The sequence below is a fragment of the Thermobia domestica genome, chromosome 8 (assembly GCF_964235325.1).
Source record: "Thermobia domestica chromosome 8, izTheDome1.hap1.1, whole genome shotgun sequence".
NCBI lineage: Eukaryota > Metazoa > Arthropoda > Insecta > Zygentoma > Lepismatidae > Thermobia > Thermobia domestica.
This window is the reverse complement of record NC_137461.1, coordinates 187,145,985-187,158,690: the sequence shown is the minus strand read 5'-3', so window position 1 is coordinate 187,158,690 and position 12,706 is coordinate 187,145,985. Positions and strand designations below refer to the sequence as shown.

Genomic DNA, 12,706 nt, shown 5'->3' with positions numbered 1-12,706 from the left:
TTCGGAATTTTAAAATTTTCTTCAGGGCCCGTATTCTTGTTTCACATGGTGTTGTAGTAACTGAAACACTTAATCGCACATGTAACAAGCGAAGACATTCTAGGCAGGCCGGTAGCCAGCCCAAAAATGTAGGGGAAAGGGGGGCGATCCATCCACATTATAGTTCATCATCATATCATAGTTCATTTGCAAGCCTGCCGTGAAAAATTTAGGGAGGGCAGGCCCCCTAGACCCCCCTGGATACGGGCCTGATTCTAGGTACACTTCTTGCAGACCATTTCATGAGATGTATTGAAGTAAATTAATAGGTCTAAGATACTGATTTTCGTCGTGAAAGATGATTGTCAGTTCATTCCGCAGCTGATTACCGTTGAAAGTGGGATACAGTTTAAGAAGATTCTCTAATTTCTTCCTAAGCAAATCACTGAAAACTGTTCACAGTCAAGTAGTTCTACAGATTCTAAAGGAAATAAATCAGGAAAATTTGTTTCCATCTGAACTTCAAGTATATCCAAAATTTCGTAGGAGAGGGCTTTGCTTTTCCTTACCACCCAACTGCAACGAACTAATATTTACAAATAATCCACAGTTTCTTCTGAACGCAGTCAATGTTAGCATGACTCCTTTGTAGCTAAGCGTGACATATCGGAAGTATATCTTCTTTTACAAAATATGAAACAGTTTATCGATAGATATAAATCGCCTTATGCAGAGTCGCTCTGACACGTTATTAGTGCCATACTAAAGAGTTCGATTAACATGTTTTTCCCGCAGTAGTCAGGCCTTTAGTATGACGCTCATCATATGTCAAAACGACTCTGCATAAGGCCTAAATATTTTACTACAGAAACACAAGAAGACAAATTCACATGAATTTAACGGAATTATAGACCATCGACAGCACTTATTCGATCCAGATCTCAGTTTTATAACGAAATTCACGTATGTGACTCATAGCTGATCTTAATTCGCTGTAATGCAATTTAATTGCTTCAATTGAGTATGATCGGGTGGGGAAGATGGACTATCACATTATCTGCGCTTCACTGCTGTTTCGTCTACTTACTAAAGCAAACTCTGCTTGTAAAATTTCGTTTTAATTATGTTATTCAAAACACACGACAGGCTTTTAGTTGTCATTTTGTATGTCACTTGATTCTCCTTTAAAAACAGAATCATACTTTTTTTTTTTTTCATACACTGCTCTTTATATGTTAACAACTCCAAATAATTTTTTGTACCGATACATGCAGAACTCTCTTGCCCTCTGTTTGTTCTAGTTTCAACAGAGGCGTTGGTCTTCTTTCCTTAATAACACATTAATTTTCAAAAGACATAGAGGATTCTTTAATAGAAATTATATTATGTTCATTTTGTTATATTGCGTTGCGTTAGAGTCCGCAAAATTATGCAAAGTTGGTACGGAATGGGTCCCACGTTTACTTGCTTTTTATTTGTTTGACATATCGAATCGAAATCGAAGCTTTCGAGAGAAACGCTTTATGTAGAAACGAAAGGCGATAAACGCTGAGGCCGGTCTCTTTCGCAGGTTATTACCAACACGTTCTCTCGCGGAATTTTCTGAGAAGCTTGGCGGTAGTTCTACTGCCGCCTGAGACACTGCACGTTGAGCCTCCCAGCAGTGGTGCTAACCACGATTTCTTTATCGAACAATAAAATATTTTTCAACAGAAAATTATCATACATTCTGTGGCAAGGAAATGAATTAATTATAAATAATAATTTCTGAAAGTAAACGGGTAGGCCGGGCCTCAGGGCCTCTTACCACCCTTCGCCACTGTTTGTGTGAATAACCATATGGTGCAGTGTGATGTCACAGCGGATACGACAAAAGATAGAAACAGGTGGAGAACAGTCATCAGAAAAGCCGATCCCACATAATTGGCAAAAAAGCTTAAGAGAGGACGAAAAAATCTAGAAATAAAGTTCGCGAAGAAGTACAAAACGAACAGATATAAAAAGTTAAATTAAAAATGTATAATTTTAACTGATCGTTTGTTTTAGAATTTCATGTAATTTTAATTTTTTTAATTAATTATTAGTTTTGTATGAAATGGATTATTTTCCCAATTCCTTTAATTTAAATCATTAAATTATACATTGACTTTCACAAATCACGATAATTCAAATTGTATGTGAAAATTGTCATTTTAATTGATTAATTTTGAAACTAATTTTAATTGTTACTTTTATCTAACATTAAATTTTAATTTTAATCCGTTAAATTTCCATTAGTTTTCCTATCTCTGGTAAACACTCATTTTAAACAGCTCCAAACGGAGTGTTATGCGTTTCTTTTCTAGCGATTTTAATTTATAGAAGATCGAGTTAATACGGTCACGTATGGCATACATACAAAAGTTTTATGAAAATAATTTCCTTAAGCCCATGTTTATACCTTTGTTAAGCTTGTAACAGAAGGTGCTATTTAATATAGGGTGACCACACGTACTGATTTTCAAAGAGTTGTCCTGTGTGTTACGAAGACACCTAGAAAATCGAGAAATGTTCTTTTTTAAAATGTCCTGCGAAATGTCCTAAGTTAACTTTAACTTTACCAACATTTTAATGTTCCATTCTTTATTCACGACATTTTTGAATAAGGTGCCTTCCATTTCAACTCAGACAAAAGAATATAAAATTGTAGCATCACCATCTCAGATATTGTTGAAACTTTTTTATAGCAACTAGACATATTTTTAAGAGACCCGTATTTTTTTGTTTTGTCGAAAAAAAAATTTCCCGCCAAGCAATGGGCCATCAAAGATGGGGAGTACAATTTATGAATTGTAGAAGACATGGAAAATGGTCAACTTCGGAGCCTCACCATTCGGCTATGGAGACAGGTAGAGTTATAATTCTTGTTGTGGTATGTATAGGGATATAAATAAACTATATTTTATTATAGTTTGGTTTGCGCATGCGTATCTTTTTGTACATAAATTAACAAATGAACGTCAATTTATCTGAAAAGTCGAAGTTTGCTAATTTTTTTCGAGCACTTCCGGTTCGAATTTTAAAATTCTGTTTCACGGTTGGTAAGACCTAATTACCCGATTTCCTAAAAAAGATTGTATTGCTTCTGTGTACAACCGTTTTGTCGCAAAAAATTCGAGAAATCGTAAAATTTTCAAAAATTGCCATTTTTGGGCGCCATTTTGTCGAAAACACTATCTTTTAAAATTCTGAAATTTTGTCAGACGGTTCAACTTTACATGAATAATAAACACACCAAATACCATTCTCGACCAATGCTTCATGAATTAACTGCAGCCTTTTAAAGTTAGCGAATTTTCGTTAACTTTGATGTCACAGTTAGCAACACTGGAAACAATAAAAGTGCAATGATTTGATGATGTTTGTGGTTCACATTCATTAAATGAAGATTAAAAGGTTTCCTTGACTTTTTTTTATTTTGATCAAAAAGGCTCTCTGAAATAGTAAAATAAGCCTCTCCCTACTCCTCCGTTTACTTAAACCGAATTAATCTGAGGTGTAAATTACGATTACGAAACACACAAATTTCAAATTCACTTACTTAAAATGGTCTTCGGAAACAAAATTTCAGTGATTTTTTTTACATGGACCAATCATTTGCTTGGTTGTTGTTTTCTTCGCTAATAGCACGTAACCGTGCAGATGCTCCAATGTGTTGGTTCACTCACAACTCGTCCAGGAGTGGATCTAGGGGGACGATTGCTCCCCCCCTCCCAGAAGAAACTTTCTTATTTTATATATAAATAAAACCCATCCCAGAGTTTGGAGCTCGTAAAAGTAGCTCTAAGTAGCAGTATTACAATTCCCCCCCCCCCCAAAAGGCCGTCTTGGATCCACCCCTGCTCAGCACATTGTCGATAGTCACAAAACACTTATTTTCACTTCTCTTATGCTCTTCTGGAAACCTGTACCCTGCTAATGGTCCATGTGGAAGCATAAACAGCACTTCAACTTCACGTAATTCATGATTTATTCATAATATTTCTGCTACGCACCACTGGTTATCATACATATATGTATGTAACAAAAGTTCCTTTTTGCAGATTTCTTAAATCTACACTTTGAATTGCAGAAGTTCGATTTTGGGGGAAGCATGAATTTAATTCATGGTGACCCGTTACTGCTATAAAAACTTCGTTAATTTCTGAAAGCCAAATGTGACTTCGTTGAATACCAATTACCGGTCGCATACTTTCCCTTTTTTCTTCCGGAAATCGTCGAATTCAGTTCCAGGCAAACTAAAGTAATATCCGGAGTTTGTACTTGCACTATACTCACGAATTCTTCTGCGGTTTTAGTGGGGGTGCGGTGGATCAGTGGTAGAGCGTTCACCTCCGGTGCTTGGAATCCCTGGGTCGATCCCAGCTCGCGCCGTGTGGGCTTGGTGGTGGACAAACACCGTGTTCGTGGGCTTTCTCGAGATTATCCCGTTTCCTTTCACTTTCTGCATTCCACCATTTCATTCATTTCTCATAATCACCGTCTCCTTTAGCCTAACCGGCATAATCGTGGGACGTAAAACTTAAAGATTTCATTTCATTTTTTTTCTTCTGCGGTTTTAATACTGTGTATCTGTTTTTGTTTAAGGTTATGCCGCGTTGCTACATTCTTTACACCTCCCCCCTCAATACCGTCGCACAGAACCTTGCATGGCCGGTTTCACTGCAAAACTACTGCTTTATCGTACCTGTCTGCATCTCGTGTTGCACATACAGACCTTTTTATGTACTTTTGTTTATCAAGTTTTCGTTTAGTGACGTGTATTACCTTACGCCCTCTAGTGACAATACGTAAGTGCAGTTGTAGTAGCGAGAGGCACACACACACACAGTTATAGTTTGGGTTTTGTATGAGTGCTGTGTGCTGGAAGTTGCTGCTCTGTAGGAAGCAGTCGTATGCAACTATCGTAGAGTGCGATCAACACAGATCGTGTACCTGTCTAACACAGATCGTGAGTTTAATAGTAAGTGAAGTGAATATAATTACGTGCTCCGGTGTGATTTTTATAGCAACTGGAAGTTAGTACTGCAGGAAGTTGGGACGTGTATAATATTGGACTCCAGCCTGTGCACAGGACTGACTGACAGTGTGAAAATCACGTCGAATCTTCTAGAAGATAGGAAGATCAAGGGGAGCATTACCTATAAGAGGTTTTTTTTTTTTTATCCAAAACGACGAACGGAAACCACGCTTGCGGAAGTTGAGGTAAGATACGTATTCTATTTAGTTTTTTTTCTTTTTGTAAAATTTCCAACACACTGGTTATGGGCCCAGTGTGCTTACTGAAATTTTCCGAAACTGCTGTGTCTGGTTTTAAGTGCTTGAATAGTGCGACGAACGGCTTACGCATTATTTTAGGCGTGCTAGTGACATATGCATATTCTAAGTGTAGTGCAACTAGTGTGGTGTGAAGTGCAAATAGATTTATTGCATTTTACGTTTCCTAGTAGTAAAAGTCAAGACGTTTGTATTCAAATACACCTAGTAGGTTAGTTGGTCTGTGTCAGTTTTGTTTTCTTTCTTTAAACACGAAGATGGATTTGTTAAAGAATATAAAGCCGTTATCGTGTGAGAAAGAGTGGCCCGTATGGAAAAGAAAAATTAGGGACTTATTAGAATACCATGAAGAGACACTAGAAGTTATCGATGGCAAGTCGCGAAAACCGGAACCGTTAGAAGATTCCGCTTCAGAAGCTCAAAAGAAGAAATATAGAGCAGAAGCTGACGTTTACCGGAAAGCTAATAGTTATGCCAAGTCGATGATAACTAGTGCAGTAACGGATGAAGTCTACCAGAAGATAATGGAGAAAGATACGGCTGAAGAAATGTGGTTAGCTTTAAAGAAGCTATTTGAGGCAAGTTCCACAGATCAATTGTTCAAGTTTTGTATGGACTTTCTTGGAGTGAAAGTGAAGATGTTTCCACACACATAGCTAAATTGAACAGTTTGTGGATGGAACTTAACAGTGGATTGAAGGACAAAGGACATACTGAATTACCGGATCTTTTGTTGATCTGTAAAGTGTTACATATCCTACCCAGTACTTTTAAAACATTCAAATCAAGTTGGATGTTGCTGACCAAAGAAGTACAACGTACGTTTGACGAATTGACTACACAATTGTGTATGTTCGAAAGGAACTTTGTACAGCGGTCACCAGTAGGCAAGTACAAGGGTGCGCCTTCAGCGCAAGAAGCACGTGCAAAAAGTGGATTGCAGATGGGAAACCGCCTAAGAATGAGAAGAAGAAGAATCAGAAATCTAGTGAAACCAAGTTGACAATTGTCTATTCTGCGAACGAAGAATGTTCTACAGAAGAAAATGGACCTTTCGTTTGGTGGATTGACAATGGTGCAACGAAGCATGTAACACACACACACGATTTCTTCCTCAATTATCAGAAGTTTGAGAACCCGAGTAGTATTTCAGCAGCAGGTAAAGAGAAGCTGCTTGCATTAGGGAAAGGTGACGTCAAAGTGCTTTCAAAAGTGAAAGGCAAGAAAGTTGACTTAATCCTTACGGATGTGTGGTACGTTCCGAATATTACGAAAAATCTGTTCTCAGTTTTGGCCGCACAGGATAGGAATAGGAATAGTAAATTTACGTCCTCTACCACAGAGTGTTTGTTAGAAGTGGACGGAGTTGCTATCGTTCAAGGCAAAAGAAAAGTACAAGGGGCATTGTTCAAAGCGCAGTTTGAACCAGTACCCTCAAGTAATAGTGAAGAAGTGAATGTTGTGATGTCTGATAAAGCTCTTTTACAATTGTACCATAGCAGATGGGGACATCAGGACAAGCAACATATCAAAGATTTAATGAAGAAAGAGCTGAATATTTCTGTGAAAGATGAAAATGTTCTCTGTGACTCTTGTGTTTACGGAAAAGCGCACAGACTACCGTTTAGTAGTAGAAAAGCTTCATCTTCAGTGGGACAGTTATTATCAGCAGATGTCTGTGGTCCCTTTAGTGAATCGTTTCAGAAATACAAGTACTTACCTATATTCAGAGACGATTATTCAAAGTACAGGTTTGGTGTTTTTCTACATCAAAAATCAGAAGTGAAAGATGCCTTGAAACAGGTGTTAGCCAGTGCCAAGGCAGAAGGACATACCATTAGAGAGTTTCTTAGCGACAACGGAGGAGAGTTCGATAATGCCGAAGTACGGAAGATACTCAAGGAGTATGGCATCCATCAACGGTTCACAGCGCCTTATACACCGGAACAAAATGGGGGTAGTGAGCGTGAGAATAGCACCATTGTGGAAATGGCAAGAACATTCCTTTACTCTAACCAAGAAGTGCAATTTCCGCAAGAGATGTGGGCAGAAATGGCCTCAACAGCGATCTACATTCTTAACAGGACCGGAAAATCTTCACAAAAAGGTGTCAGTCCATATGAACTTTGGAAGAAGAAGAGACCAAGGATTAAGCATATGAGACAGATCGGTTGCAAGTGTTACGTGCACATTCCGGTACAAAAAAGAAGAAAGATGGACAGGAAAGCCAAGCAAGGATATCTCATTGGTTACAATGAAGATGAAGCATATCGAGTTTGGATTAAAGAAGAAAGAAGAGTTATCTCCAGAGACGTCATTTTCAAAGAAAGTACACTTGAAGAAACTTTTAGAGAAGAAGTACAACTACGAACAAGGGACGTTCAGAGTAGAGAACCGGAAGAGATCTCAAAACCTATAGTCAAGCAAGAATCGGCAAAAATGAAAGAAGATAGCCGCTAGTGTTTCCCAAGTCGAGTACGGAAGAGAAACTTAATGGTCACGGCATTGTGTTGCGAGACCGAGCGACTCTGAAGAAACCTGCAAAATACGACGATTATGTGATGGCCGTAGAAGAGTTAGGTGATGACTTAGACAGTCCCCATTCCTATGACGAAGCCATACAAAGCAAAGAACGTGTTGAATGGAAGAAGGCAATGGACAAGGAAATGGAGTCGTTGCGCGAGAATGAGACATGGGAACTATGCGATTTACCGCAAGGAAAAAAGGCAATTCCATGTAAATGGGTGTACAAGGTTAAGAATAACCCAGATGGTAGCATTGAGAAATACAAAGCGAAACTAGTGGCGAAAGGTTTTAGTCAGAAGAAAGACATCGACTACAAGCAGACTTTCAGTCCAGTGGCAAAACTTGGTACAATAAGAGCCATGTTGAGTGTAGCAACGAATGAGGGACTACATCTACTTCAATTTGACGTATTCACAGCTTTTCTCTATGGAAATCTAGAAGAAGAAATATATATAAAGCAGCCAGAAGGGTACCAAGATGGCTCAGAAAAGATGTGCAAACTTAAGAAAAGTCTGTACGGATTGAAGCAAGCACCCCGTTGTTGGAACAGACGGTTTGGTGATTTCTTGCTTAATCAGGGTTTTAAGAAAAGTGATGCTGATCCATGCCTTTTTATTCGGGAAAGAGATACGGATAAAATTCTCTTAATTCTTTATGTGGATGATGGCCTGGTCGCATTTAGTAATAAAGAAAAAGTTGATGAATTCCTAGCGACACTGAAAAGCGAATTCAAGATAACTGTTCAAGTAGAGGCTCACTACTTCCTGGGATTGGAAATAGAGAGGCGTGGCAATGGCGATATCAAGATACATCAGACAGCGTACACCAAAAGACTGCTTTACAAGTTCCATTTTGATGCGTGTAGAGCAGTAACAACACCTGTTATTAAAATGAAAACATCTGAAGAAGAAAAGGTAAACAAAGACTATCCTTATCGCAAGGCAGTAGGTTGTTTGATGTATCTCATGTTAGGTACGAGACCAGATATTGCCTACAGTGTGAGTGTGCTTTCAAGAACGCTTGAACAGACACTGATGTCATGAGACTAAAACGTGTATTTAGGTACAGAAGAGGTACTGTTGAGCTAGGAATTGTTTATCAGCGTAACAAGAATACAGGTATTCTTGAATGCTTCAGTGATGCTGACTTTGCTGGTTGTGAGAAAACAGGGAAGTCAACCACGGGAGTTCTTGTGCTGTATTCTGGAGGAAGTATAAGTTGGTTGAGTCAACGTCAAAGTATGGTAACGACCTCAACCACAGAAGCTGAACTAGTAGCAGCTACAGAGCGGCGAAGGAAGTCATCTGGCTGAAACGTCTTTTCCAAGAGATTACACAGCTGGAGAAGATGCCCGTCATTCAAGTCGATAACAGCGCAGCGGTGAGACTTGCAGAGAACCCGGAATTCCACAAGAGGACCAAACATATTCAGACCAAGCAGTTCTTTATTCGCGAAAAGGTGACTCAAGAAGAATTAGGGGTGAACCAGATCTCAACACAAGAACAGCTGGCAGATTTGCTGACAAAGCCTCTCGTGAGAAATAAGTTAGCACTACTTTGTAACAAGATAGGCCTTGTAAATTAGAACATAGCTAGTTGTACATTAATTGTATATATATGTAAGTAACTCAATATTGTTATCCATGTATCATAATATTGACGAAAACTTGTCAACAAGGGAAAGTGTAGCACATACAGACCTTTTTATGTGCTTTTGTTTATCAAGTTTTCGTTTAGTGACGTCAGAGTGAGTGACGTGTATTACCTTACGCCCTCTAGTGATAATACGTAAGTGCAGTTGTAGTAGCGAGAGGCACACACACACACAGTTATAGTTTGGGTTTTGTATGAGTGCTGTGAGCTGGAAGTTGCTGCTCTGTAGGAAGCAGTCGTATGCAACTATCGTAGAGTGCGGTCAACACAGATCGTGTACCTGTCTAACACAGATCGTGAGTTTAATAGTAAGTGAAGTGAATATAATTACGTGCTCCGGTGTGATTTTTATAGCTACTGGAAGTTAGTACTGCAGGAAGTTGGGACGTGTATAATATTGGACTCCAGCCTGTGCACAGGACTGACAGTGTGAAAATCACGTCGAATCTTCTAGAAGATAGGAAGATCAAGGGGAGCATTACCTATAAGAGGTTTTTTTTTTCTTTTTATCCAAAACGACGAACGGAAACCACGCTTGCGGAAGTTGAGGTAAGATACGTATTCTATTTAGTTTTTTTTTTTTTTTTTTTTTTTTTTAATTTCCAACATTTCGAAATTCTGAAAGCGATTTTTAAAGTGGGATGCAGCACCTCAAAAATCACTGACACGGTTTGGGAAATTGTAGACTCTTATTTTCACGTATTCAAACCTTTTTCTATAAAATATATATTCGCTTTTCTTCGAGTATTTTTAGAATTTTGTCTATGGCTATGAGTACATGAGCCGAATCGTGTTTTATCGTCTTTATTACAACAAAACTGTCAGTTGTTTCATACTCCAGTGATAACTCTGAATTTCACTTTGCAGAATAACAGTCGTTTTCAACGAAGTCCACATGAAGTAAAATAGAATTTGTATCTTGAAATTTTATACGATGCTTTTCGGTAGCAATTAATTCTCTTTGGATTTTCTTGATGTAGTCATGAATTACAATTCTTACAGTTAAACCAGCAATGTACTATACGAAAACAGAAAGTGGCGCCGTTTTTTTTAACGAGATCATTGTTTTCCCATATGGCATACGTAACACTTTCATTTTCATCAGGAGACTCCACACTTATTCCTTCCACTCCAGGACATTCACCACATTCTTGAAGAAGACAGGTGTCATTTTCTACGGATCATACTACTAAAGGAAATAGGTCACTCATGACAGCTTCAATGCAGGCTGTACCTTTGATCTGTAGCAACGCAGTAGCAGCTAACTTAAAATTTGCACAATACACACACACACAATTCCCTCGCAGGTTGCGGACTGACCCACTTTAGTCGAATACTATAAAATTCCGAGTGATCCATTCTTATGCTGGGATTGTTCTGTTTAAAAAGTCAGTAAATTTCTTTGGAACGGATAAGAAAACGTTTCGATTTTTTTAAAAATTTTTTGTCCTTTTTCGATCACTGTAATGACATCGCACTTAATTGAGACTTTTTCTGGAGCATTCCAAATCATCACTGAGGTAATAGTTCAGGCTTTTTATAGATCAGAATTTATTGGATGGCCATTTCAAGCAAACTTAAAATTTGAGTGTTTTGTAATCGTAATTTCCACCTCAGACTAATTCGGTTTAAGAAAACGGAGGAGTTGGGAGAGGGTCATTTTACTATTTCAGAGAGCCTTTTTGATCAAAATAATAATAATAAAAAAACAGTCAAGAAAACCTTTTAATCTTCATTTAATGAATGTGAACCACAAACATCATCAAATCATTGCACTTTTATTGTTCCCAGTGTTGCTAACTGTGACATCAAAGTTAACGAAAATTCGCTAAATTTAAAAGGCTGCAGTTAATTTATGAAGCATTGGTCGAGAATGGTATTTGGTGTGTTCATTATCCATATAAAGTTGAACCTTCTGACAAAATTTCAGAATTTTAAAAGATAGTGTTTTCGAGAAAATGGCGTCCAAAAATGGCGATTTTTGAAAATTTTACAATTTCTCGATTTTTTGCGACAAAACGGTTGTACACAGAAGCGATACAAAATTTTTTCGGAAATCGGGTAACTAGGTCTTACCAACCGTGAAAACAGAATTTTAAAATTCGAACGGAAGTGCTCGGAAAAAATTAGCAAACTTCAACTTTTCAGATAAATTGACGTTCATTTATTAATTTATGTACAAACAGATGCGCATGCGCAAACCAAACTATAATAAAATATAGTTTATTTATATCCCTATGTACATACCACAACAAGAATTATAACTCTACCTGTCTCCATAGCCGAATAGTGAGGCTCCGAAGTTGACCATTTTCCATGTCTTCTACAGTTCATAAATTGTACTCCCCATCTTTGATGGCACATTACTTGGCGGGAAAATTTTTTCGACAAAACAAAAAAATACGGTCCTCTTAAAAACATGTCTAGTTGCTATAAAAAAAAGTTTCAACAATATCTGAGATGGTGATGGTACATGCTCTGCCTGAATTGAAATGGAAGGCACCATAACATGAATTCTTTTGCTGAATGAATCGCTGTTTTTTTTAACACTGCTCAAAAGATCAGGAAAGAACAATCAACAAACTGTTGTTTTGGAATACATTTTTACTGAGAAGACCTTGTTGAGATATCGGTGAAGTAGGAAATATTTCTACTTCAAGTTACGACGGTGATGCTAACTAACTTTAGTAGAAGTTCCTTCGTGGCGGTCTAAATTTTCCCTCATTGCTTAAAATAATCCTACGCTATGAAAATCGATTAAAATAAAAAAGGACTTAGCCCTACACGAAGTTTTATTATACGTTCATAAAAATAAACTACTCTGTCATTCATCAAAACATTTGGAGTCGTGTTGAATTCCTTCAATACTTTTGTCCAGTGCTTTTCTTTTTAACAAAAATGAATGAAATATTTAAGGTTAACGATAAATGAAATAAGGACCTTCGAATTGCTGACGCAGTAAACTATCATATACTATTATATTTGTGTCCTACTTTTCGCTTGTCAGAATCTGGTCACCCTAATTTAATATTTTAATTTTATAGCAATAAGAAAATTAAAACGAAGTTGTATTTATACCGACATGAGAATCTGCCTTGAAAATATACCGCTCCCGGTGTTTTAAAACAACAACTGTTATTGGGTCTTTTCATATAATTAGACAGATGGAGAAAGTCTTATTATAATAAGAAAGGCGCAAACCATCTTGTTCCGATGCCTCTGATAATCCACTA

The 12,706-nt window shown here is 37.7% G+C and overlaps 1 protein-coding gene across 4 annotated transcripts in view; it reads right to left on the bottom strand.

The window, feature by feature from the left end:
• eys (eyes shut) overlaps window positions 1-12,706 on the bottom strand; it is a 1,117,243-nt gene that overhangs the window by 898,917 nt on the left and 205,620 nt on the right. The gene's annotated exons all lie outside the window — the stretch shown is intronic.